The sequence below is a fragment of the Phyllostomus hastatus genome, unplaced genomic scaffold (assembly GCF_019186645.2).
Source record: "Phyllostomus hastatus isolate PE091 unplaced genomic scaffold, TTU_PhHast_1.1 phas_contig_40, whole genome shotgun sequence".
In the NCBI taxonomy this organism is placed as follows: Eukaryota; Metazoa; Chordata; class Mammalia; order Chiroptera; family Phyllostomidae; genus Phyllostomus; species Phyllostomus hastatus.
In genome coordinates this window covers 41,781,181-41,808,998 of record NW_025333872.1, presented here as the reverse complement: position 1 = coordinate 41,808,998, position 27,818 = coordinate 41,781,181, and the positions used below count along the sequence as shown (strand labels likewise).

At 41.2% G+C, this 27,818-nt stretch overlaps 1 protein-coding gene across 2 annotated transcripts in view; it reads right to left on the bottom strand.

Moving 5' to 3' along the window:
* Positions 1-27,601, bottom strand: part of ANKRD6 (ankyrin repeat domain 6) — a 181,750-nt gene extending 154,149 nt beyond the window's left edge. For both annotated transcript variants that reach the window (XM_045844083.1, XM_045844084.1), the window contains exon 1: positions 27,483-27,601. The gene's annotated coding sequence lies outside the window, so the exon portion shown is untranslated. The remainder of the gene's footprint in view (positions 1-27,482) is intronic.
* Positions 27,602-27,818: the final 217 nt, after the last annotated feature.

Sequence of the window (27,818 nt, the reverse complement as noted above, 5' to 3'; positions counted from 1 at the left end):
CATTATGGAATCAACCAAAGTTTCCACTATGTATGAATGTATAAATGCCGTGGAATATTATTCAGCCTTAAAAAAAGAGGAAATCCTGCCATTTGCAACAACATGGATGACCCTTGGACTTCTGGCAAAATGGAGGCATAGGTGAACGCACCGTACCTCCATGCATAACCAAGATTGGAACAATAACAATTTAGAGGCAGAATAACACCCAGAACTGATAGAGAATTTATCTGAATGGAAGTCAGACAGCCAAGAAGTTGGTAGACCCATTCATCCAGACCAGTAGGAGGGGTGGAGACCAGCACGTGGGACACAGCATGCGGAGTTCGGGGAGAGCTGGGCGCCTAAGGCAACTGGGAGCGAGTAAGCCATCCGGGGCGCACAGTGGGTGGACCCTGAGTACGCAAGCGACGACTGGCGGACCCAGTGAGGCTGCGATTGTGGACCAGGACAGAGCCTGCAGCCCAGGATCCCAGGGAAGGGACTGAGATCCCAGGAGAGTGGGGCTGCCGCCATTGCTCCCTCCCGCCTCCGCCTCTGCCTCTGCCCCCACATACAACGTCATAACCTAGCGACTGGGGTGCCCAGCCCTGGTGAACACCTAAGGCTCCGCCCCTTACCGTAACAGGAGCGACGGGGGAGGGGGGGGTAGGAGAGAGCGATGGCTCAAATAGAACAAATCAGTGCCCCAGAACTCATCCTTTTGAGCGACCAAGAAATAGCTAACCTATCAGATGCACAGTTCAAAACACTGGTGATCAGGAAGCTCACAGAATTGGTTGATTTTGGGCGCAAATTAGATGAAAGATGCAGGTTACCATAAAAGAGATGAAGGAAGATGCACAGAGAACCAACAGTGATGAGAAGGAAACTGGGACTCAAAACAACAGAGTGGACCAGAAGGAAGAAAAAAGAAACCAAATAGGAAATAATGAAGAAATAAGAATTCAAAAAAACGAGGAAAAGCTTAGGAACCTCCAGGACATCTTTAAACATTCCAACATCCGAATTATAGGGGTACCAGAAGGAGAAGAGGTAGAGCAACAGATTGAAAATGTATTTGAACAAATAATAAAGGAGAACTTCCCCATTCTGGCAAAGGGAACAGTCTTCCAAGAAATCCAAGAAGCTCAGAGAGCCTTAAAGAAGTTGGACCCAAGAAAAAACACACCAAGGCAACATCATAATTACATTAGCCAAGGTAAAAACGAAGGAGAGAATCCTAGAAGCAGCAAGAGATAAAGGGACAGTAACCTACAAAGGAGTTCCCATCAGACTGTCAGCTGATTTCTCAAAAGGGACCTTACAGGCAAGAAGGGGCTGGAAAGAAATATTCCAAGTCATGAAAGACAAGGACCTACTTCCCAGATTGCTCTATCCAGCAAAGCTCTCATTTAGAATGGAAGGGCAGATAAAGTGCTTCTCAGATAAGGTCAAGTTAAAGGAGTTCATCATCACCAAGCCCTTATTATATGAAATGTTAAAGGGACTTATCTAAGAAAAGAAGATTAAGAAAAAACATGTATAGTAAAAGGACAGCAAACTCACAATTATTAACAACCACACCTAAAGCAAAACCAAAAGAAACTAAGCAAACAACTAGAACAGGAACAGAACCACAGAAATGGAGATCACATGGAGGGTTAGCAACAGGGAAGTGGGAGGAGGAGAGAGGGGGAAAAGGTAGAGTATAAGTATCATAGATTGTAGGTTGAAAGTAGATAGGGGGAGGGTAAAGATAGTATGGGAAATGTAGAAGCTAAAGAACTTATAAATATGACACACGGACATGAACTAAAGGGAGGAATGTGGGTGGGAAAGGGTGTACAGGGTGGAGGGGAGTGAAGGGGGGAAATGGGACAACTGTAATAGCATAATCAATAAAATATATTAAAAAAGAAAAAAAAACATGGATGACCCTAAGTGAAACAAGCCAGGCACAGAAAAACAGTACTACATAGTCTGAGATGTGGCATCTAAGAAAGTCAAACTCACAGAAGCAGAGTAGAACGGGAAAGGGGCCTGGAGGGAGGAAATGGAAGTCAGAGGGTGCAGACCTAATGTTCAATGTAATAGGCTATAACTAACAATACTGTATTAAATTCTGGAAATATGCTAATAAAGCCAGTTCAGGTGCTCTCATCACACACAAAAAAGGTATGTGAGATGATATATTCATTAGCTTGACTATAGTAATCATTTCACTATGTATATGAAATCACCATGTTGTATACCCTAAACATATACATTTCTTTTAAAAATATATACATTTATACATATTTATTATGCTTATATGCATAAATATTTAATATATATTTGTACATGTGTACACACATGGAATTTTATTCAGCTTTTAAAAAAAAGAAAAGCTATCATTTTCAACAACATGGATAAACCTGGAGGGTGTTATGCTAAGTGACATAAATCAGACAAGTATAAATACTGAATGATCTCATATGTGGAATCTTAGGGAAAAAAAAAGCTGAACTCAGACACAAAAAATAAAATGTGGTTACCAGAGTCTGGGGCATAGAGGAAACAGGGAGAGGCTGGTACAAACTCTCAGTGATGATAGGGGTAAGATCTGAGCATCCGACACACAGTGTGGTGACTAGAGCTGATAACACTACACAGGTGCCACAGAATTGAAATTTGCTGAGATAATAAAACGTAAATGTGTTCATACACACATACACACACACACACACACACACACACACACACACACACAAAAGATAACTGCCTTGGTTGATGTGGCTCAGTGGACTGAGTGCTGGCCTGCGAACCTAAAGGTCGCCAGTTGATCTCCCATCAGGGCAAGTACCTGGGTTGCAGGCCAGGACCCCAGTTGGGGGCTTGTGAGAGGCAATTGATCAATGTTTCTCTTCCTCTTTCTCTTTCCCTTTCCCTCTCTCTAAAAATTAATAAGTAAAATCTTTTTAAAAATTGTTTAAAAAAATTTTAAAGGTAACTCTGTGAAGTGATGGATGTGTTAATTAACTCAGGAGGAAATCCATTAAAATGTATGTGTATATCAAAACGTCATGTCATACACTTTAAATGTCTTACAATTTTATTTGTCAATTATACCTCAATAAAGCTGAAAAAAAAAAGATGGGGAAGAGAGAAGATGCCTCATAGTGCTCACAATGGTTTCTGATTAAAGAGAACTTATTACGTGCCTTCCCTATCTCCTCTCCCACCAGAAACTCTGCTCATGTGTGAGAAAAGGCACAGAGATAAGCTACATTAAGGAGTAGGACATGCGAGAGATTTCAACAGCTGGAGATGACTAAAAGCCAGTGGAGTAGTTAGTGGTAACGTGCGGTATAAAGCACTGGTCCCCAACCTTTTTGTTACCAGGAAGACTGCAATGGTGGGGAGTAGTAAGCTTTGCTCACGGGAAGGGGATGGATGTGGGGGGTGGGGCAACAGGAAGAGGCATTCAGGAGAGCTTTGCTGGAGCCCAGTTCCAAGGCTGGGGACCCCTGGTACAAAGGGTAAGAGAAAAAAACTCAGTATGGTGTTTATAGATGGGAACACTTGCAGAAGGGAGAAATTTTACCAGGAAAATTCCTGCAGAGCTTTGGGACTCGGAACCACGGGGCACCGGGCTGGACACAAACACAAACAGAAGATGAAAGTCTCCAGTTGGACCTTATTACAAGAGCCTCACATGCTCGGACTCATTATGACATGCTCAGTCTCATTTTAATATCAAAACTAGGTACCCCCCACCCCCAGCTCAAACACACACGAATCAATGACGATACTGAAGAGTGAACGGAGTGAAGATGCACATCTCCTGGCCACGCTCCCCCTCTGAGCCCACCTATCATTTTAGTTTTCAGTTTGTGTAACTGGTATCATATTGTATGCATTCACCTGTCTTCCTTTTTAATTTTTATTTATTTATTTTTTACATTATAATTTCTTCTTTTGGGAATTTGAACAGTTGTTAAGACAAGACCTTCATATACACTCTAATTATGCTCATCGAGTCTCCAATCGTCTTTCAGTCTTAAACATGAACAGAAATCCAAGGGTCACCAGGCATCTAAGGAAAGTTTCCAAAATGAAAAGGAGAGACCATGGTAAATAAAAAGAAATTGCTCTAGCATGAACTGAAATAATGCTAGTCAATGATAAGAACTTTAAAAAAATCAACTTGAATTAGTATCCTCAAATTAAAGAAAGTATTACAGAACAAGCTACAGTGAAAAGGTGATGATTAGAATGATCAAAGAATGTAAAAGAGTTTTTAGGAATAAAAAAGTTATTGATGACATTTTTTAAAGTTCAACAGAAGAAAAATCAGAAACAAGACAATCTCCTGGGAAGTAGACAGAAATAGAGACAGAAAAGTGAAGCGAATAAGAAGTTCAATCCAGTAAGTCTAATATATGAACATCAGAAGTTTTAAAAGAAACAAACAGAGGAAGGAGAGTTATCAAAGACATGATAGAAGAGCCCTGGCTGGTGTGGCTCAATGGATTGTGTGCCAGCCTGCAAATCAAAAGGTTGCTAGTTCGATTCCCTGTCAGGGCACCTGCCTGGCTTGCAGCCAGGTCCCTAGCTGCAGGCAACCGATTGATGTTTTTCTTGTGCACTGATGTTCCTCTCCCTCTCCTTCTCTCTCCCTTCCCCTCTTGCTAAAAATAAATAAATAAAATCTTAAAACAATAAAAAAAGGATGTGATAGAAAAAAATTTCCCAGAAGTGAAAGACCCATTTAAAGAGCCAAGCACTCAGCCCAGTGAATGAAAACAAAAATCAACTACATTAAGTGGCTGACATTTCAGAATTATCCAAATTCTCTAGATGGAAAAGAAAAGATCATTTTTAAAAAGAGGGTAAGGACCCATTCCTTTTTTTGTTCTTCCTCACCGCTCTGGGATGGAGTTGATAGTATGTGAGATATAACGCTTCGGAGATGTCATCCCATCAGTTACACTGAAAGCCCTAGACAGTTCTGAAAGTAAACAACTCCCAGTTTATTGCTAATGTGAAGTAGCAGAACCTGGTGAGTTTACAGAGCACTGTAGCAAACTTAGAAGCTACAGTTATAAATAAAAGCTGGTCTTAGAGGGAATAGATGTTCTTCATTTGTCTAGTCCTATTTTCCACAAGTTGAAAGACACGTGCTGAGCATATTTTGTAAAGCAGGAGATCAAGTCCCCACCAGGAGGGTGTTAAAAACCAGAAAGATTTTGGTTACCATGTGGTAACCTCTTGGCGGTCAATACATAGTGGTAACTTACCTGTATTTTTACATGCCTCTTAAAAATAAATAAAAGGCCCTGGCTGGTGTGACTCAGTGGATTGAGTGCTGGTCTATGAACTGAAGAGTCACCGGTTTGATTCTCTGTCAGGGCACATGCCTGAGTTGGGGGCCAACTCCCCAGTTGGGGGCACGTGAGAGGCAGCTAACTGATGTTTCTGTCACACATGGATGTTTCTCTCCCTCTCTGAAAATAAATAAATAACATCTTTACATAAATAAATAAAAGGGTTCCAATAACAAGAGCTCTGTTAAAACAGAAAATCTGTTGTAGGAATTTCCCAGATAATCTTTTTTTATCTTATCCAACAGATGTTATTCTGTCTCTAAAACAAAATGCTACATATGAAATATTAAAGACAGAACAGACTTGTGAATCGCCATCAGTACTTGAGAGTATCAGTATTTCATAAACGCTCTAGTCATCATAAGCCACCGTGGTTCTTAGTCCTACATATACTTGAGTCTTCGTTTACCAGGAAGTCACCTCACTCTAGGTCTCTAACCTGCAGCACAAAGACATCTTTGTTCCAAAGGCAGACAGATAAAAGCCAACAGAGAGCTGGCATTACATGTTTAGAAAGAATTTATTATTCACCCATCTCTGTGACAAATAAATTTCAAAAACTGATTCTGCAAAACAGCCTGATCGCAAATGAACGCCAACATTGCAAACTTCTTTCACTATCTTTTAAAAAACTAGCAACTAGTCACTTCTAAAGCATCTGTGAAATAAGGTAGAATATAAACGCTAATTTTTAGTCATGTTTTTATTATACGAGTTTTTTGAAACAGTGCAACAACTACTACCTGTATTAGACAAACTTACAGGGGTGAAAAGATTTAATAACATCATATTTAATATTCTACTCACAAGTTTGGGTTGAAGGTGGTACTCATTTCTGCAGCCATGTGAAATCTAATCAAACTATAGCACATTAAGAACCTCATATTTTTACTGTGTTTTAATGATGTCCCTAATTTCCTTTATGAGTGCCCTAAAACATCTGTATGAATGAATGAATCTATGAACAATCTAAAACACCTATGGATCACTAAACAGACAAACGGGCAGGTCCTAGATCAGATGAAGCCTGAAACATCCCTGGAGGTAAAAATGACAAAACTAAAGCTGCCATGTTTTGGGCACACCATTGGAAGACAAGGTTCTTTGGAAAAGACTACAATGCTGGGAAAAAGAGAAGGCAGCAGGAAAACAGAAAGGCCCCATAGGAGATGGACTGACCTGTGTGTGTCTACAGGAGCTGAGCAGAGATGTTGAGGACAGGAAGTGGTAAACGTTACTCACTCACAGAGCTGCCATGAACCAGGGCCGGCTCAACAGCACATGACATATGCAAAAAAAAAAAGTCTTTATTTAACAAATGATACTGAGTTGTTATGAGTGAATGTGAACTTCTGAAAAAGTATTATCATCAACTTTGCAATGGCTATAAGCTGGTTTGACTTAAAGCCATGAATCTTGTACTTCATACTGCTAAATCATTTGGGTAACTATATACAGCTTCCTACAAACAGCACATAACACTATAGCACAAGTTACAATCTGTCATAAGAAACCTCACCTCACCTGAAGTCTACTCTCTCCCATCAAGTAATACAGGGAGGGACCCCAAAACCCCAGGATTTATTTATCAAAAGATTGTATTTATTCTTACATGTTTAAACTTCAATCACCTTCAAATTACTTTTCATCTGATGTAATACACCTACTGAGACCTTTTTTCTGCTGCTCAAACCAGTTTTTGAACTTGTCGATTTTGATGTCTTTTAGTGCTTATCTGCTGTTTTTTTGTTTTACCTCTTCTACATCAGCAAAATGTTTCCCTTTGAAGACTTTTTTCATCTGGGGAAACACAAAAAGGTCACTTGGGGTGAGATCGGGAAAATGTGGAGGGTGGGGCATGGGGGTCATGCCGTTTTTTGATCAAAACTGCTAAACACTGCCCTGGCTGGCGTAGCTCAGTGGATTGAGTGCGGGCTGTGAACCAAAGTGTCGCAGGTTCAATTCCCAGCCAGGGTACATGCCTGGGTTGCAGGCCATGACCCCCAGCAACCGCACATTGGTGTTTCTCTCTGTCTTCTATCTCCCTCCCTTCCCTCTCTAAAAATAAATAAGTAAAATCTAAAAAAAAAAAAATCTTATTAAAAAAAACTGCTAAACACTCAGTGTGGTGTGGGGAGGTGCGCTTGTAAATCACTCATCATGAAATGGGCAAACACGTTGAAAGAGTCTTAAAAAAAAAAACTCGCGGAGGCCGAACACAGCCTCTCACAACACCACCAGCTGGTGCACTGATACAGATGGGTTCCTGGAGCACTCATCTAGCAAGGGAAGCCTGTACTACATCCAAGGGGCACATCAATGTTCCTCTCCCTTTCTCTCTCCCTCCCTTCCCTTCTCTCTGAAAATAGGTAAAACATGTTTTTAAAGAGGTAAAATGGTTTATTTCCTAGAATGTATGCTCTCTAGGGCCAAGGATAATATTAATCAATTTTATATAGTAATAGCATAGTTCCAGAAACACTAGAAATACTATTGTTGTTTTCTTTGTCCATAACAATTAAGCAGAGTAATATTTATGGAAAGAAATATAAGGCCTGACACACCTGGTTACAATTGTCATCATTTTTAAATAGAAATAACCCTAAGCCTTACCAGGCTACTAAACTAGATAAATGATTCTTAGTAGAAGTGGAAACCGTGGCTGAAGAACCAAACAGGAATGGACATTACAGAGTCCAGTTCTTTGGAACAGGAGCTTTTGATTAACCTGAGGCTCATCTGAAGTATTTCTGGATTTATGGAAACTGAGGTGGTGAACTTAAAGACATGGTAATTTGGAAGAACGTAGACTGTCACAAAAACGAAAGTCAAATGAGAATGAACTTTGTGAACCACCAGGACGAGAGATGTCCACTTTCCAGGACTGTATACCCTCCCAGAGGGCCCCAGGCTGCTTGCCACCAGTCTTCTCAAGTCAAAGGGTGGACCCAGGTGGGCAGCAGGAGTAGCTGCCCATGGTGCTGAACCCCAGGGCACCCCTGCAGGCAAGAACAAGGCAAGACCATAGTCCCTCAGTGCAATTTCCCATACATTCTCCCCCTCCATAAAGGTATAGCTCAAAATCATCATTTCCCCCCATAATGGTCACTTATTGGTTTTACCACTAAAATAGATTAACAATAAATTCTCTTTCATGTAGCAGACTAAAAAACTGAGAAAAGAATAAACTAATTCATTAGGGTTCATTCAGAAAACTTCAGAGTTAGTAACTTTAGCCTGTAAGTCACACTATTTTCTAGTAACATGAGCCAAGATTCCCACTGCCACAGTTCAGAGTTCAGGGTCCACCATCTGATTTAAGACCAGTATCTCAGATGAGTGATAACGCTGACGAGCAATCTACTAATAGATAAATGTAAGTATTTGGTCTAGTATAAAGTTTTGAGTTAGAACAGAAATTGAACATAACAAAACGATCTTGAAAACTCTTAAAATATTAACTCATTAAGTGTGAGGCAGAAAGTTAATTTACTTTTTTGATATGTTTGATTTTGAGGACACACACGTAAGGTAAGCAAGCATTTGAAGCTAGAGATTTGCAAATAGGTTTCCCAAGAATAAGACACTTTTTACCCATCTAATTTATGACAGCCAGTCTCCAAGATGATACCCATTAACTCATACTTCCCAGTATCCATGACCTTGTGAAGTCCCTTCCACAGTGAATCCAGGCTAGATCTGTGGGACCAAGTGAACATGGTGGAAGTGTCAATGTCTTTGCCTCTTGTATTACTCACTTGGGTGCAAACCAGCTGCCAGGGCATGGCAACGTTCGAGCAGTCCTGGGGAAAGGAACTGTGAGGCTTCCCCACAGCTGCCATCACCAACATGTTAGCCATGTGAGTGCCACATCTTAGAAGTGCATCCTCCTTCCCCAGCCAAGCTTTTATTCATTTGGTTGTTTGTTTGCTTATTCATTTATAGGAAGGGAGGAAAAGAAGGAGAGAAACATCAACCAGTTGCCTCTCCGATGCGCCCCAATCAGGAACCAAACGTGCAACCCAGGCATGTTCCCTGACCAGGGACTGAGCCCGTGAACTTCTGCTTTGCAGGACAACGGCCAACCAACTGAGCCACATGGGTCAGGGCCCCATTCAAGTTTTTAGGTGACCGTAGCCCCAGCTTGCATCTGATTACAATCTCACTGAGAGACCAGAGTCACAACCTCCCAGATAGGTCACTGTCTAATTCCTGAATTACAAGACTCAAAGATAATAAATAAGCTGCCAAGTTTTGGTGTGATTTGTTATAAAGCCCTAGTAAGAGGGATATAATTTTATTTGACATAATCTGGGCCTGATTTTCAATGGTGTCCTTCATGAATGATCCTCACTCTTTAATAAAATGTTTCTGTGACTGTGGTTTATGTTTTATGTGGCTAATGGTAAAACTGCTTAGCTATTTTGATAGTTAAGTAGTAAAGAAAAGGAAGGAATGGAAAGTGCTCTTGGCCGAGTTTTATCCCTCCCAAAATTCGTGTTTTGAAGCTCTAACATCCAGTACCACAGAAAATGTGACTGTCTTTGGAGACAGGGCCTTCGAGGATGTAATTAAGTTTAAAAGAGGCTGTCAAGGTGGGCTATCATCTGGTCAGTCTGGTGGCCCTAGAAGAAGAGAAAGACGCACCAGGAATGCATGCACACAGAGAAAAGACCACATGGTAACACAACACAGCAAGAAGGCACCCCCCTGGCAAGCCAAGGGCAGAGGCCTCAGGAGAAACCAAACCTGCCAATACCTTCATCTGAGACTTCCAGGCTCCAAAACGATGAGAAAATAAATTCCTTTCTTTCTTTAAAATTTTTTTTTTATTTTAGAGAGAGGAAGGAAGGGAGGTGGGGGGAGAGAGAGAGAAATTGATTGATTTGTTATTCCACTTATTTATGCATTCATTGGCTGATTCTTGTCTCTGCCCTGTCTGGGGATCAAACCTGTAACCTTGGTTTACTGGAACAACACTCTAACCAACTGAGAAACCCGGCCAGGACAAGAAAATAAATTTCTGTTGTTTGAGCCACTCATAGACCACTGTTGTGCTTTGTTATGGAAGTCCTGGCAAACTAATGCTAAGGGGAAACCCACAGACTGAAAAGAAAAAGAAACAAAAGGAGCCCTGGCCAGGTAGCTCAGCTGGTTGGAGCCTTGTCCCAATCTGCCAGGGTTGTGGGGTCAGTCCCCAGTTGGGGTGCATACACATGAATCCACGTGTATGAAAAGCAACAAATTCATGATTCTCTCTCTCTGTCTTCCCCTCTCTAAAATCAATACATAATTTTTTTAAAAAGACATAACAAAACATTTGAAGAAATAACACTAAACCACGGAGTCTAAAGATGTGCCCTTGGTTACAGAACCATTAAAACTGTAAGGGAGTGATTACTATGAAAGTTAGAAGAATACAGGCAGCCTTTACATGGCTCTAGCACATACAATTTCAGTTCTCACAGGTTAATTAAATTATACCAGTCCTCCAACAAGATGATTCAAATCTTACTTACCAACAGTGTACTAATTTTGAGAAACTGCATAAAATACAAACCCCACTCATAGCTTTTCAGACTACCAATCACAACATAATTAATAGATGTGCATCATGACCAATGACCAATCACATCACTTCTTTCAAAGTCTGTCAGTGATCGGTCACTCCTCATGCTACTCAGTTCACACACAGACAACAAACCATGTATTCGTGTTACCTCCTTGTCTCCCAGTAATAAACCTGCATATTTTACCAAAATGAACAACTTGAAGAGGAAACTAGCCAACAAAGAAGAAAGTGCAGCAAAGAAATGAAAGGTGATAATATTTGGAAGTAAACTTTCCATGGAATGGGGTTGCCGAAGAAGGAGCTGGCCACGGGACTGCCCATTCTGCTCCCACGTGAAGAAGCCAGGCGTGCAACCACAGGAACTGCAATGAGGGACCTTCCCGACATAAACGAGGAAAGTGTCTGACACCAAAAAGATGAAGAGATGATGCCGGCAAAAACGTCCCATGAAAGGAATTCTTGGAGGTACTTTACAACACTGAGAGCACAAAGGATAAATTTGGGGAACTGGTCCAAACTTCAAAAGAGGAGACTGAAAACTCATCAAGGCTTAGAAAAGACGCTTGTCCTAGATTATAAGGTAGAGATGGGAAGAAGGGGGTGGACGTTGTTCAAACTACTGATGATATGTTTTTACAAAGAAATGAAAGTTTAATCCTCAGTGTTGCTAATGGTTTCAATTACAGTCTACTAAAGTTCACTATTTTCTCATTTCCCTATACAATTACAAGAGTAAGAGTTGCTAATGTTTTGATCAAGTGTTTAAAGGTCCCCAAACAATCGCAATTTCCCCCAGTGATTATTGAGACAGCTTACCAGGGTTTTGGCATGCACTATTACCTGGGTGGTACCACAGCACCCGCAAAACTAGCACTGCCTGCAGTTGCTTTGCAAGGAGGAAGGGATGCAGCCGAGGAAGAGCTGCTGGGCGACTGGCAAAGTCCTCCTTCCTGACCAGCCTGGCAGTTATAAAGGTAGTTGCCTTATAATGATTTGTTAAGCTAAAAAAATGTTTCTGTGACTCAAATCCATGAGAGCAGGGGACAAGTCAATGAGGGCCCATCTGTGGTCACCTTTCTAAAAAAAGGGGGGGGGGAAGCCACAGAAGGAGGAAAGTGATTTGGCAGAGGGCACAAAGGCTGCTGTCAGACATGAAACCAGAGCTCAGGCCTTCCTGGCAGCCAGGCCTGCACTCCCCTCTTTAAAGCCTGCCAGTCTCCCATGACACAGACTTCCCCTGAAGGGCATCTTATTGTCCATTTCCAAGAGAGGTAATTCAGCTAGGTTTGAATGTGGAGGCATGGGGGTGGGGGTCGCTACATTACTTAACGCTACTAGGGGGGCCAAAGAGAGTCACTGACCTTAAAATTTTTTTCTTGACCATAAATTTTTCAGATGGAGAGGCTGGGCTTTGCAGAGAACAGTAAAACATTTTGCTTCCCTCATCCTAGGGCAACAATACACTCAAACTTAATGAATGCCATTTATTCTGTGGGGCCAAGGCAGTGCTGCTGTGGATTTATGGTATTGGAGTAGGTTCCAATCAATACTTGGTCTTTTCTCCTAGATTTAACACTATAACATAACATTTCTCCCCTCACGTAAATACCCTAATAGCCTCTGATGTTGCTGTTTTTATACAAAATCCATCATGGCTTTTATTTGCTTACTGAATTGGGGAATATGTTTTCTTTCCACTTTATACACAGCTTTCATTAACACTAATAAGTACACCTTACAGAACTTGGAGAGTAATTTCCATCCAAGTTAGTTGGCTAGTAAATTCAGAACAAATATGAAAAGTCTCTTATGATTTATTCTCTTACTCTCAGAGTAAGGTCCCTGACATTAAGGCAATTTCACAAGGCTGGGGAAAGTGGTACATAAGAAACAATATTTTACATTATATTTTTAGAAGCACAAAACCATGGCCCCTTTTAACACAACCAGTCAATTATAAGCACAGTATTGCGTTTTTGAGTCTTTAAACATCAAGAGAAGAAGGTAAATTAGTGAATTTAGGATTTACAAAGACAGAAACATGGGCACCGTGACAATTTGGTTTTGGTATATCAAAAAAATAGTTGTTATTATAAAAATATTATTAAGTTATTATTATAAAATATTTGTAACTACATGTGGTGATAGATGTTAACTAGACTTTGGGTGATGATCATTTCACAATATATATGTTGTACATGTGAAACTAATATAATGCTATATGTCCATTATATCTCAATTAAAAAACACACCAATAGTCGAAAAAATCAGATCAGTATGTTGTACATGTGAAACTAATATAATGCTATATGTCCATTATATCTCAATTAAAAAACACACCAATAGTCAAAAAAATGAATTTGTATGTTTTCAGTATGTTGTACATGTGAAACTAATATAATGCTATATGTCCATTATATCTCAATTAAAAAACACACCAATAGTCAAAAAAATGAATTTTTAAAGATCTAAGCTTCATTTTCTTCAAAATGGCCTTTTCTCAATGATTTAGCAATAGAAAGGGAAAATATTCTGGTATCTAGGGATAAGTTACACTTGTTACACATTTTGCGGGGGGGGGGGGAGGAGTGATTTAGAACTATCATTTCAATAACAATAGCATGTGGTGTTTAGTTCGAACCCTTTTGAGAATGTGGTTCACAGCAGCATTCCTACCTTTCTGGCAATGATGGGCTCCTGAAAAGAGGGTATTCTCTGAACTGTAGTAATTCTAATCATACAGAATTAATATAATCATATAATCATTAAATATCCTGAATAGTGAGTTAAGGGAACTCACTATTTAAAGGAATTCTTTGATAATCTCATATAGGATTTCTGAAATATTTTTTCAAATCAATTTCCCTAGATGAGTCCCAACAGGAAGGCATCTCATTAGCTATAAATTCCTCATTGGATAATACAGTGTTTACTCACATTTCAGAGCACAAAACACCCTGCCTTACGTCACTCAGACATCCAGAGTCATGTCATCAGGGCTGCAGGGATGACAAATGTGTGCAGTACCTAACCCTCAGCTTAAAAACAGCCTCTGAGGGGCAGCAACAAAGCTGCACTCATCTTAAGAATTAGAGATTCTGCCTTCAGGTTTTTATTCATTTATTTTTTGGTTTCAGGGCTTTTAAAGGGGGGAGGGTGTCTCGCTTTTTTCTGTCTTGTTTAAAAGCCCAGCAGGTGCCATGGGATTTTGCTGTTATTCATTATGGGTTTTGGAGCTCTTTACTATGTTTTGGAATAGCAAACGAAGGAAAACAAAGGCTTCAGTGAGCAAGCCATTCATTAAGTATCCCATAGCCCAGGCAAACATACTCTGGAGATTAAGGAAATTATAAATTAAATAAGCATCCGTTCTTAAAGTACCTATAAAGCACCAGGACTTAGGTTCTTCCTCTCTTGGCAACTCCTTCTGTTATTAACGTTTACCTTGATTTTAAAGAGAGCAAACCAAGGCCATACGCTAGTTTTAGCTTTAATAGTCATACTGTGCTCCAAAGTAAGCCGGTCACATTCGCTAAAGCCCCAGGGCCAACTTTTCTACCATTATTTCCATTTAGAAGCAGAGCCACGGATGACTCTATGGGTGGTGGAGGCAGGCAGTGAATGATTTGATTTATAGCAGGGGTGTCAAACTCATTTTCACTGGGGGCCACATCAGCCTCATGGTTGCCTTCAAAGAGCCAAATGTAATTTTAGGACTATACAAATATAACTATTCCTGAACTGTTAAGGAGCTGAAATTACATTTGACCCTTTGAAGGCAACCATGAGTCTGATGTGGCCCCCGGTGAAAATGAGTTTGACACCACTGATTTATAGGCTAAGCCCACTGGCTGGGTTTCTGCAAGGGTTCAGAATGCTGATGATTAACTCCCCCTGGGCTGTCCCCTCATGGTTCCAAGCTCCCCTATCAAGTTGGCAAGGCTTCAGTGCTGGGTGAGACAAGTCAGCATATTTAGAATGGTCAGAGACACTATTTCTAGGGACCAAAAGACAAGTTGCCACAAGGGTCTGAGTTGCTCAAAGTAAAGGCCACCTGCATCGGACTGCATCGGGGTGCTTGTCATTAAGTATGCACCCCCCAGACCTACAAAGTCAGAATCCAAGGAATGAAAGTGGGAACCTTTGTATTTTCACAGATTCCCTAGATGACACATGCATGAGTTTGAAAAGTATTGGTCTAAGGAACCTATCTAGACAGATAGATAGCTAACTAAAAGATAAATTTAGTATTTTGCCTGAAATCATTTAATTCAAAAATCTACTTTATTTTAACTCATTAGATAGTTTTATTATCCCCAATATAATGGTGAGGTGATTGGGTCAGAGAGATTAAGTAGGAGCAGAGTTACTCTCCTACCAAATCACGTTAATTCTAACTCTACTGAAGGGGTTAGCAAACTCTTTCTGTAAAGGAATAGACAGTAAGTGTGTTAGGTGTGGTGGGCTCCATGGTTTCTGCAACAACTCCTCAGCTTTGCCAGAATAGTATGCCAGCAGCCACAGAGGGTGTGTACATGAATGGGTGTGGCTGTGTTCTAATAAAACTTTGTTTAAAAAACAGCAGTGGACTAGATTTGGCCCATGGCTATAATTCACCATACTTTGGTCTAGTGCCTCTTTAATTCCAACATGGGTACCATGAAACATAAGGTTTTTTTAAAATGTTTTCTTTGTTAGTTTTTGTAGTTTTTTAAAAGATTTATTTATTTATTTTTAGAGAGGGGAGAGAGAGAGAAACATGAATGTGCGGTTGCTGGGGGCCGTGGCCTGCAACCCTGGCATGTGCCCTGGCTGGGAATTGAACTTGCGATATGAAACATAAGTTTTTAAAAAATATTAGCACTTAGCCCTGGCTAGTGTGGCTCAGTGGATTGAGCTCAGGTCTGCAAACCAAAGGGTCGCAAGTTCAATTCCCAGATCAGAGTACATGCCTGGGTTGTCGGCCAGGTCCCCAGTGAGGGGCATGCAAGAGGCAACCACACATTGATGTTTCCATCCCTGTCTCTTTCCCTTCCCCTCTCTCTAAAAATAAATATTTAAAAAATAAAAAAATAAGTATTAGGACTTAAAAGATGGTAAATATTAATGATTTGTACCCTTTCCTTAGTTAGAACAGCCCAATCTCCAACAGCAGTGGATAAACGAAGCATTACTACAGCTAGTGTGAACTGCTAAAGTTGCAGGGCTCCAGCTGGGCATTGGGATCTTTCACATGACCACTTTTCAGTCCCTCAGTGTGTTCCCTGTGTAGCTGTCCGATGCTGGATGTAGCTAAAGGTGTCCTCCTAGGCACAAACTTATCTCAAGCAAATAAGATAGATATGTCCAAATCTTTTAACTTTAGCTTCACTTGAGAACAAATAAGTAAAAGTGCTACATACATTTTGTGATTGTGCAATACTTTCCAAGGAGAAGACTGCTTTTTTTTTTTTGAGGGGAAGAAAGCTTCACATGCCTATTGCCAGCCACTTGAGTTAGTTTTAATCTGTTATGATAACATTTATGAAGCCAATAAGACATGCATATTCCTGTTCTCTGCTAATCTTCCTCTGTTCCATCCCTCTCAAATGCACAATTCTCTACATGGTTGGATGACTCTGAGTAAATTAAATATGTTTCATTTATTCCCTAACAAATTATGAACCTAGATGGCTTAATCCCATTTTAATTTTTTTTACACAGCACTTATGATACAATTGTTTCCTGTCTAGAAACCTCATCCACACCTTAAACTGCAAAGACAAAATTTTACATACAGATGTTTTGAAAGTGAGAAATAAATTATATGAGGGGAGTTCTACTTAACTGACCAATAAAAAGACTTTGCATATTGGTATAGAAGATAGCTACATATTCCACCAAGGAGTTCTGTTCCTCTTCCAAAGTAAATGATTACTGCTCAGAAGCAGCTGTCCAGCCAAGGACTCCATTTCCTAGCCCCCTTCCATAGAGACTGGGCTAAGAATTATCTAAGCAGCAGTGGTGGAGGTAGTTAATCTGGTTTGCCTTCTCCATAATCTGTTCCTCCTTGTAACACTCACTGGAGACTACAGGTGGAAGACGGTGGCATCACAAGATGGAAGGGGCTTTTTTTTTTATTCCTCAGTCACCCAAAGAAGAGCTAAAGGAGGGGCTACCTAACCAGGAATAACAGAGGTATGAGCTAGAAATAAATTTTTACTAGATTATGCCACTGAGATTTGGAGATGTTTGTTACAGCAGTTAGCCAATCTTAACAGAATATATCTGAGTTGGCTAAAAGAATGAAATCATGATTTATTGAAGGGTTTCTAAGCTGAATACAAATATTGAGGAGTCATGTGTATAAAAAGGCAAGATTATAATGTTTACCATTTATGCAGTTTATTTATATGAGTTAAATACTGGTCTGAGTGACTATTTATTAAATAAATTCTGATACTTAACATCTTTTATAACAATAAAACAAAGCAATAGCTCTCCTAAATCATTGGATACTACACAAGGTAGAATGTACTGTATATTTACAATAAATACATTTAAAACATAAAGTGAAGCCCTGGCTGGTGTGGCTCAGTAGACTGAGCACCAGACTAAGAAGCAGAGGGTCACTGGTTTAACTCCCAGCCGGGGCACATGCCTGGGTTGTAGGCCAGGTCCCCAGTGGGGGCACGTGACAGGCAGCCACACATTGATGTTTCTTTCCCTCCCTTTCTCCCTCCCTTCTCCTCCCTCTAAAAGTAAATAAAATATTTTTTAAAAATCATAAAATGTATACCAGAAGACAATCTGAAAATTAAATTTGCAGTCTCCAAGGCAGAATATACTGAACTTCAGTCATTGGGTGCCACTTAATGAGTTTTTCCATAGGTACATACCTCCAGTATTATTTTCTTCCCATTTTTCTGGAGCTTAAGGAGGGCAGGGAGAGACATGGCAGTTGTGAGGTGGAGTCCCACACACAGAGACCTTTGTTCCCCATCTGCCCTACTGGGGACTCCAAGATAGTTTACTCTGGGCCCTTCCAGTTCTTGAGGGTCTTGGAGTTTGTAGGATGCAGGTGAACAACAGGAGGGTGTGAGGGAAAAGAACTGTTCAGGCTTATCCCAAGGTTGAAAGGAAAGGGCCTCTGGAGGTTGATGGGGGAATGATACACCAGAGAATTAACTGAAAGAGGTTAAGGCACTCCAGGAAAGGAGCTTATTATGGTGTGGGCAGAGCTCTATGAACAGTACTTTCTTGTAGTGCTAACTAACCATTTTGGGGTTAAGGAAACATTTGAGAATCTGATGAGAGCTATGGAATGTTTCCTCTGAAATATATATATAAGCATTCACTTAAATACTTACACCTAAATTCTGGGACCTATTTGAGCATCTGTAGCCCACCACTGAAACCCAGACTAAGAATTCTGAAGGGGGAAGGGAGGAAGCAAAGAAGGAAAGAAAAAGAAAGAACTCATGGACACAGACAGCAGTGTGGTGACTGGGGGTGGAGGGGGTAGAAGGATGTGGAGGAGGGTATAGGGGAGATAAATGGTGATGGAAAAAATAAAAAATATAAATTAAAAGAATTTTTCTCACCTATTAATAAGAAGATAAAAAAAGAATTCCAATTTTAGTTGGAGACTTAATAGCTACACCTCAGGTTGTTATAGGAATCCACTAATAAATAATGCAGATACTTCCCTACACAAGAGATGATAGAGCTACTTTTTCCATCTCTTCTCCTATGACTAGGGATGAGGAGGAGGAGGAGGAGGAGGGAAAGAGAGGTACTAATATCACTCCTCAGCTTTCCTGGCCATCCTGCACTGACCCTGAACTCTATGCCTTCGTCCAGTCTAGCTGTGGGGCACCATCAACGGATTTTTAAAAAAACTCTTTAAAACTTTATTTCATATTAGTATTAATCTCATAAAGAAGATGCAAAAATAGTACACGAACCACAAAGACATTGTGCTAAGTGAAATAAGCCAGTCACAAAAGGATAAATATTGTATGATTCCACTTGTATGAGGCATTTAGTAATCAAACTGACAAAGTAGAATAGTGGTTACCAGGGGCTGGGGGGCGAGGTGGGGTGCGATTTGGGGAGTTACTGTCAGTGGGTGCGAAGGGACAGTTTGGGAAGATGAAAAGTTCTGGAGATGATTGGTGGTAATGGTCACACAACAGCATGAGTGTAAGTTATGCTACTGACCTGCATACAGAAAAATTATTAAAGTAGTAGATTTTGATATATACATTTTATCACAATAAAAAATAATAGAGGCCCTGGCTATGTAGCTAAGCAGGTTAGAGTATTGTCCCAATAAGCCAAGGTTGTGGGTTCAATCCTCAGCCAGGGCACATACAAGAATCAACCAATGAATGCATCAGTAAGTGGAACAACAAATCAATGTTTCTCTTTCTCTCTAAAGCCAATAAAAATTTTTTTAAGTAATACAGACAGTTCCCATGTTCCTTATCTCTCAACAATAATATCTTACATAACCACACTATAATTATCAAAACAAGGAAAAGGGCATTGGTATATTAAGTAAACTGTAGACCTTATTTGGATTTTACTTTTTCCATGTGCTCACTGTGTGTGTGTGTGTGTGTGTGTGTGTGTGTGTGTGCATGTGTGTGTGTGTTAGTTCTTGGTATTTTATCACATATATAGATTTGTGTAACCACCACCACAATCAGGACACAGAACTATTTCAAACCCCCATTTCACAGATTAGGAAACTGAGGCATAAATTTTTACAACCAAATTGTCAAAAAGTTTTATAGCCAATAGGTGGCAGAGCCAGGCATCAAACCCAGTTAAGATCAGCTCTGAAGCCCGTACCTCTTAACAAAAGGTGGCTAAAAGTACTTACAGGGCCTACCTGGGACACTCAGATGCATCCAATGTACCCCTCAAGAAGTCTGCTCTCTGCTCCTTGGATATTTTATACTATATATGGCCTAATATAAAATAGGATACAGTGCATCGCAGCATTCTACCTAACTTAGGTCAAATTCAGAATTTCATTCTGGAACTTATAGTTAGTTCACTTAGCATTTTGTAGTTAAAAAATAAGTTGTTTTGCCCTGGCTGGTGTGGCTAAATGGACTGAGTGCTGGACTGCAGCAAACTGAAAGGTCACTGGTTCGATTCCCAGTCAGGGCACATGCCTGGGTTGCAGGCCAGGTCCCCAGTAGGGGGAGCACGAAAGGCAACCAATCCATGTACCTCTCACATATCGATGTTCCTCTTCCTCTCTTTCTCTCCCTTTCCCTTTCTAAAAATAAATAAAATCTTTTTTAAAAATAAGTTGTTTTTTTCTTTTTTTTCCATTTTCCTGCCATCACCTTCCCCTGCCCCACCCACCCACCCCCACCTCCCTAAAAAATAAATTTTAATACTGGCATGAGACACGTTATCCCTGACAAAGAAAGAAAAATAACTTTTAGTTTTGTGAAAAATCTGTACTGAAATTTTCCAAGTTTATGGTTCATGATTTGCTTTATTTTTATCCTCAATAATAAATTCAAATTATTATCATATAAGTATGATAACATAGGTCACTTCATGTCACTAAATTTGTACCTTTCATTAAGCAGATATTTTAGTAATATCTGCTAAATAATCTCTCTATGGAAACAAAGTATTTTTAAAAATATATTTGACTAATACTAAGTTTTCTTGTGTAATTTCAAAAGCTTTTTACCTTATTTACTTATTATTCAGATTATAAAGTTAATATATGTTCATTGCAAAAAGCCTATAAAATCTCCATTATGATGCAGAGGGGAAAAAGCCCTAATAGTCCTAAATTCAACACCCAGCGGCAATTTCCTTGTATATCAGGTTCCCGTGGGACTTTCCTGGAGTTAAACTACAATGCAGAAATTTTTTACAACTGAAAACTTTAATTCACTGAAGAGTATAAATTTTCTGACACTGGAATCCAGTTATAGAATAAAACAGTACTTTGGGTTTATATTCTGGAACATGAATACACATCCACACAGTCTTAAAGGACACCACACAGTGAGCTACGGACGTCCACGACACGAGGAAATCATCGGGTCGCACACATCAGGTCAACAATCTCACGAGTCCCTGCTGGCACACAAACCTCCAGTATACTTCTCTCCAGGACTGTGGAAGAACAAAAGTATTGCCTGTGCACTGTATGTATAATTTTATAAAACTATACACTTTTAAAAGAAATATTTTGGTCTGGTCCCCCTATTTAGTAAAAGCTGAGGCTCTGAGAAGTTGTCTAGAACTCCACGCTGAAGTGGTGGCCAGGACTAGGCCAAGTTTCCTAGCGTCCACCCAGGTCCTTTCGTCCTGCAGAGGCCCACACCTCCCTCTGGCTGGTCCAACCTGACCAGGTCATGGAGAGCAGGGTTCCTTACAGCTAATGTGGAAAAGTCACACCCTCAAGAGAACTAAGTTCTCTATTCACTTTTTATCTCCAGCCTATCTGTAAGGAAAATCAACCTTATTCTTTCTTGTTTCTATTCATTTTAGAAACATTTCTCAAAGCACGTGCCCTTTACAAAACAAACACAAACACAAGGCCTCGGTGGTTCCTGTTTAGCTATTAAATTTGTGTACTTCGAGCTACTCGGTTCTCGGTTACTATTTGCAAATCTCCACTAAGTTCACTTTTTTTTACTGCCATGGACAGAAAGGTTTCCTATAATCTCCATTCTTGAACTGAGGACAAATCAGTGATGCAGAAACTAAGTTAGGTCCGTTCAGCTGCCATTCAACTCCTCAATTTAAATTAAATGGTTTGATCCTTACACATGCTTTCCTAGTTTTATATGAAAATACTGAGCCAAGCATTTCCCAAAGTACTTGGTGTCTAAAATATCAGATTCTAATAGTTAAATGTATGTTCAAACTTTGTCGTACTTGGTGTCTAAAATATCAGATTCTAATAGTTAAATGTATGTTCAAACTTTGTCAATTTTTTAGGTTAAAAGGGTAGCAGACAAAAAGGGGGAAATAATTCATTCTAACCCACATTTTATTATCTCCACTGTAGTTTTCCATGTTTTACCCTACATCCATAAGATGTTGGAAATTAGATATAATCAGTCTAAACCACAGAAAGATTTGAAATTCTTACTTTTTAAAAAAGGAGGTATATATTAAATAAAAATAATGCTGATAATTTAACTACAGGCATCAAATGGAGAAAAGGAAACAATTTGTTAACACAAATCACATAGTTTCTCTGTCCCACACAAATATTCAATTTTCATAGAGGGAAAAGGAACCAACATTAGGAACTAAAGCAAACAAGATAAACTTGTATCCACCCGTATTTATTTCAACTTGGAAGCACCACCTGTGGTTCTGTACAGGTTTCCCAAACATCAATGACAGAAGAAAGCCACAGTAGAAAGCAACAACTACACTAGGAAAACATCAGGACTGAGTGGATTCTCACAAATTGTTCAAGTATCACTAGGTCGTGACAAGGGGAGGAAAAGTACTTGTTTTCTAAAATGACAGCCACTGTTATTCAAGTTAGCCTCTCCATGGAGGATTAACAAGTACCACCTATTGATAGGAAATACCATGTGATACTCTGCTGTTTAACAGAACTGTTTCACCAGCAAAGATTATCCGCCTCTCTGTACTGTAAGAATATGCATATATTAAATCCTACTCGAAACACTTTCAGGCCTGTAACCCGTCAAGACATAAAACAAAGTACCTTCCTCCTGAAATCAGCAGTCCGCAGGCCAGGCTCAGGCCTTCTCTGCTACCAATTCTGGCCTCCCCCCAAACCAGCGCGCACACGGTCGAGTGAGAATGAGCACTGCGATATGGTGTGAAAAGTCAGCCAGTGCCACAGAGCTACATCAGAGTCTGCTGTTTGAAAATGAGAAATCATTTTATAATGTGAACTACTTCATAATTTATGTGCTGAGCCTGAGATTTCAGGCACTGTACCTTCTTAAATAGGTACAATGAGGTATACATAATACTGGACATTTAGTTAGTACTATTTAACCATCATAAAAAAGCTACCATTTCTTGAAATTGAGACTGCTATAGTGCAGGCCCTTTATAGATGCTTTTATATACATTATCTAATTTATTCCTCTTAATGACTCTACAGGGAGGCTTTAGCCATTCCATTTCATATAGATGAGAAAACCAAGACGGCACACTCCACACAGAGGTTTAGCCTGGGGCTAAAGCAGACCTTTTTTCCTTAACACCTGCTCTCTCCCCAGAAGGGGGTTTCGCCTTAGACCAACAATTCCCAAACTGTATACCAGTTCTCTGGGTGCTGTAGCAACTTAGGCTCTTTAAACATTTCAAGAGAAACACACATAGTATACTTAACACAGTGGGCACTGCTGAACTTAAAGACTGGAAGGAGTTCACAGCCTCCACATGAGACCCCATGACACTTCCATCAATGGCATCATATCTTCGCAGAGTTCGGGTTTTCCGTGGTTGCTGCAGTAAAAAGCAAGCACTGCAGAAAAATTAACGTGGGCCAGGAAATGAGAGCGGTGGGATCTGAGGTGGTCCCAAGATTTGAGAAATAGTACAGACACTCATATCCTGTTGGTAATTGTGGTTATTTAAGAATGAAATTAAAAATATTTTTCTTCCAGTTACGTGTATTATTTTTTCAAACACTTTCTACGTTGTTTGGACACAAACACTTATTACATTGGTTTGCACCTAACTACTACTTACACTGAGGCATGAAAACACTACTGAGATACTAAGGGCACCATGAACCAAATTTAGGAATCTCTGCTTCAACTTAAAACGAAGTCCGTAACACAAACACCATAATCAGAAAAAGAAGAATTTAGGTTAAGACCATTTTTAAAGTTCACCTTCAATCGGCTTAATCTTTCCAATCCCATACAGTGTCCCCTGGATAATTTGTATTTTTTAAAAAAACTTCTAAAACACATGCGCGCAAATTACTGTTTTTCTAATTCTTAGGTACTCAAGCAAAGCCTTTAAAATTACAGCCTCCGAGCTATGTTAGAAGAGACTGGGCCTCCCCTACACAGACAGAACACACCCACCTGTGCCCAGGAATGGGGGGGAGCACTTGGGAGAGAGACTGCCCCATCAGCTTTTTTTGTGGTTTGCATCTTACTCTTAATGTATTGCTTTTAAGTTCTATAAAACTGCTCCAGGTTATTGTGTAAATTCTTGCTTGGAAACTTCCCTCCCCCAGAGGTTTTTGTATGTCAACGGATGGTTGTTAGAACAAATTCAACAGAAATCCCCACTTTCAGGTGTTTCAAATTTGGGGTGCTGTGAAGAGGCAAACTTTACTCACTGCAAACAACTCAACTGTGGTACAGCACAGCTGTGAGCTCAATCACGTTACTTCAGTTATAAAGTGGAACTGCTGTGGAATAGCACAGTTGTGAGGTGGGCCTGGGATGAGGCCTCTCTCTGGCTAGTCAGCTCTACCCTGCTATGCTGAGATACCTTCCATGTTTCCACTTCAGCTCCAGCTCAGTTAAATGGCAGTTTTTAATCTTAAATGGAAAAGGATAGTGCACACAGAGCCAGAGGGGAGATAACTCATATAGAAAGAAGTCCTCTCCCTGGTAACCTGACTGAGCCATCCTCATGAAAATGAGGGCTCCAAATCCTCACAGTTTTATTGGGCCAAAAAAGCACTGTTCTGGTTGGTTAAAATAAAACTTCTCTGATTGGTCAACGAAGATGCTAATAGGAATATAGCCACACAGCTCTGATTGGACAGGGAAAGCCTCAGCCCTGTTGGTTGAAACAGAATTCCAAGTACTTTATAAGAGCTGGTTCAGATGGCAGGAATACACTGCAGGCAGGCCGCTCCATGCAGGAGGCAAGCAGTTTAGTGTAGGCTTCTCCCTGAAGTATGGCTTTGTGACAGAAGCCACTGTTTAGGAATGGCTGCTAGGGTGTTTTTAAATTTGAGACCAGTTAGCTGCCAGGAGTCGCTGGTAGTTATCTTCTTTCTTGGGGTCAACACGTATCAGATATTAAATGTAAAAAGCAAGAGGAAAGTTTACACAAATCCAGACTAACGGTTCCTTAGGGGGAGAAGTGAGTGGATGCCTTGGGGAGGGGTCAAGGGAGCTCCAAAGACCTGGGGACACTCCAGTTCTGCAGGTGGGTGATGGATACTTGGGTGTGTGTTCTGCTCTTATTCTCTAAGTTGTACCTCTAAGTTTTATACTTTCTGAATGTACAAGCCTGTCCTGAAAAAGTCTAGCCATTGTTAATATAATGAGAATGGTTTGTGTGACATCGATGTGACCTGGTAGCCAAGGAGAGTGGACTGGAATGCACATGCATGAACAATGATGACTTCACTGTACTAGTTAGTGGGGGCAGGAGACACAGGTGAGTGAGCATGTGTACTTATGTGGCTGTCACACTGTAAATGACTGAGTGAGTAGAGCAATGAATCTGCATCAAATGTTGCATTAAGTTTGAACATTCCTCTGTGAAACTATTTGGATGATTCAGAAGGCACAGCTATGGGTAACTGATGATTGGCAGCTTCATCACAACAATGTACCCGCTCATGTATCATGTCTCATGCAGAGTTTTTTGGTGAAACATCAAATCACCCATGTGACTTAACCCCCCTACAGCCCAGATTTGGTGCCATGAGACTTCTAGCTTTTCCTAAAACCAAAATCACCTTTGAAAGGAAAGAGATTTCAGACCATCAATGAGATTCAGGAAAATATGACAGAGCAGCTGATGGTGACTGGGAGAACTGTGTGAGGTTCCAACGTGCCTACTTTGAAGGGGACTGAGGAACCATTGTCCCATGTACAGTGTTTCTTATATTTTGTATCTTCTTCAATAAATGTCTCTATTTTTTATATTACATGGCTGGATACATTCTGGACAGACCTATATTTCACAGTGGCAGCACCAGAATTCCCATACAGAAGGGCCTTGGAAGTTGGAAGTGTGTCTTATCTCTAAGCTGAGTTTACTCAAAACCCATCTGCCTTTACTTGAGTATATGCTTATCTGGACAGGCTCTAGAGAGGGTGATGAGTTTAAGTGGAAAGTTACAATTACTTTTGGGTGCCACCAACCACAAACAAGGAGTTAACAAATTAGCATTTCTTTATCACTCTTGATTTATACTTCTCAAACAATATGCAACTAGCTTTTTTGGTCTCTTTCATTCTTCTTCAACTTCTTCTACTCTCCCTTCCCCACTTAAGACCCTGAGGACAGAAAACTCTTCTGATTTTCATTTACAGCCTTACTTAAAAAACAATAACAACAACTCCTGCTAGAAATGATAGAAGCTAAACATACATAGTTGCACCTCCTAAGGGTAAGAAAAATAGGTTTCTATTGCTATCTTAAAGCTGGGAGACCTCCCCTCAGGGGCAATCAGTACAGTGTGGGACCATGGTGGACCCAGGTGTATCTGTCTTCGTTGCCCAAGTTCCTCCCACTAACATTACCTAAACATGAATGAGTATCATCATCCAACTGGTTCAGAGAAAGGATGCCTAACATTCAAGAGCACTATGGAAAGCGTTTTAGTTGCATCTTTCATTTCCACAATACTTTCAGGTTATGCACAATACGCCCAATGTACAGTTTTAAAACCTAAGGTTCAAATAAATGGGGTTTCCAAAGTCACATTCAGAACAAATGGCAGCATCAGGACTCGATCTCATGCCCCAAAGCGGATCTCTTAAGCACTACTTGAACCCCTCACTGAGCCTCAGGGAAAAGGTTCTTGACCAGCTTTACGAAAGGGAAGCCCCTCTCCGGTCGTAGCTCCACTTCCCCTCCCACCCCCCAATCTACCGGAAGCACCACTGAAATCACCAAATAACGAATCGGTAAGCCTGCATCTGAACTCAAACCAAACAACGTGATGATTTCCTCAACCGGGAGATGCCACTTGCTACCTCTACAAAGTTTAATTCCGGCCAGAGTGGGTCTTTCTGGGACAGGAGCGCAGCCCCCACCCTCCAGCGCCGGCACCCCTCTGTGAAAGGATGGGAGGCGGAATACTGGTGCGTCCAAGTGGAGCCCGGTCACTCTGAGGCCAGCCGCAAGGCCTGGGGACAGCAGGGAGCGCCAGGCGACGAGAGGTGACCCTCCTTTGCGCCTGCAAACAGCATCAATTTCACCACCACCACCGGTGACTCCCCTCAACTTCACCACCACCACCACCACCACCACCACCACCACCACCACCACCACCACTTTCTTCAAACTCTTTGAACTCATAGGAGGGAAAGGAGGGGGGCGAGCAAAAACGAGAAAGTTCTCTGCCCGCCCCCCCCCCGTTCTATATTCTAGGGAGATAGGGAGGTAACCCAAGCAAAGCGGTAAGGGAGGCGTCCCAGGAAGACCCCTCCAGCCCTGGTTTTCCCAGAGGCCGCATGAAAGAGGCATGGAGCTCCGGAGCTCCGAGTCTAATCCCCAAGCAGACAGCGATCTGGGACGCCGCAGGCGCAGCACTCCCATCCCCACCTCATCCTCCCCAGATCAGAGGTCCCTGGAGTCGGGGCGCATGCTCTCAGATCGTACTGTACCTCTTTCTCCCGCTGGACGGCCCCACTGCAGGAACGGATGCCAGGGACAGGGCTGGGGTGAAGGGAGAAGATGGGGACCGGCTCTGCTGGCTCCCGCGGCCCCTGGGCCTCGGCGCCGCCCAGCGCCGCTGCCTCCAGCCGCCGCTCTCCAGGCTGCGCTCCCCACTCCCTCAAGTTACCTGTGGCCGAGCCTGACGCCCGCCCACTGAGCCCTCCGCCCCGCCCCGCCCACCACGCCGCCGCTCCTAGACTGGGGCCGCAGCGCCCCACAGCGGCCCGCGGGGCGCGGTAGGGGCCAGGGCAGGTGGGGTCCTGAGGCCCTAGTCTGCAGCCCAC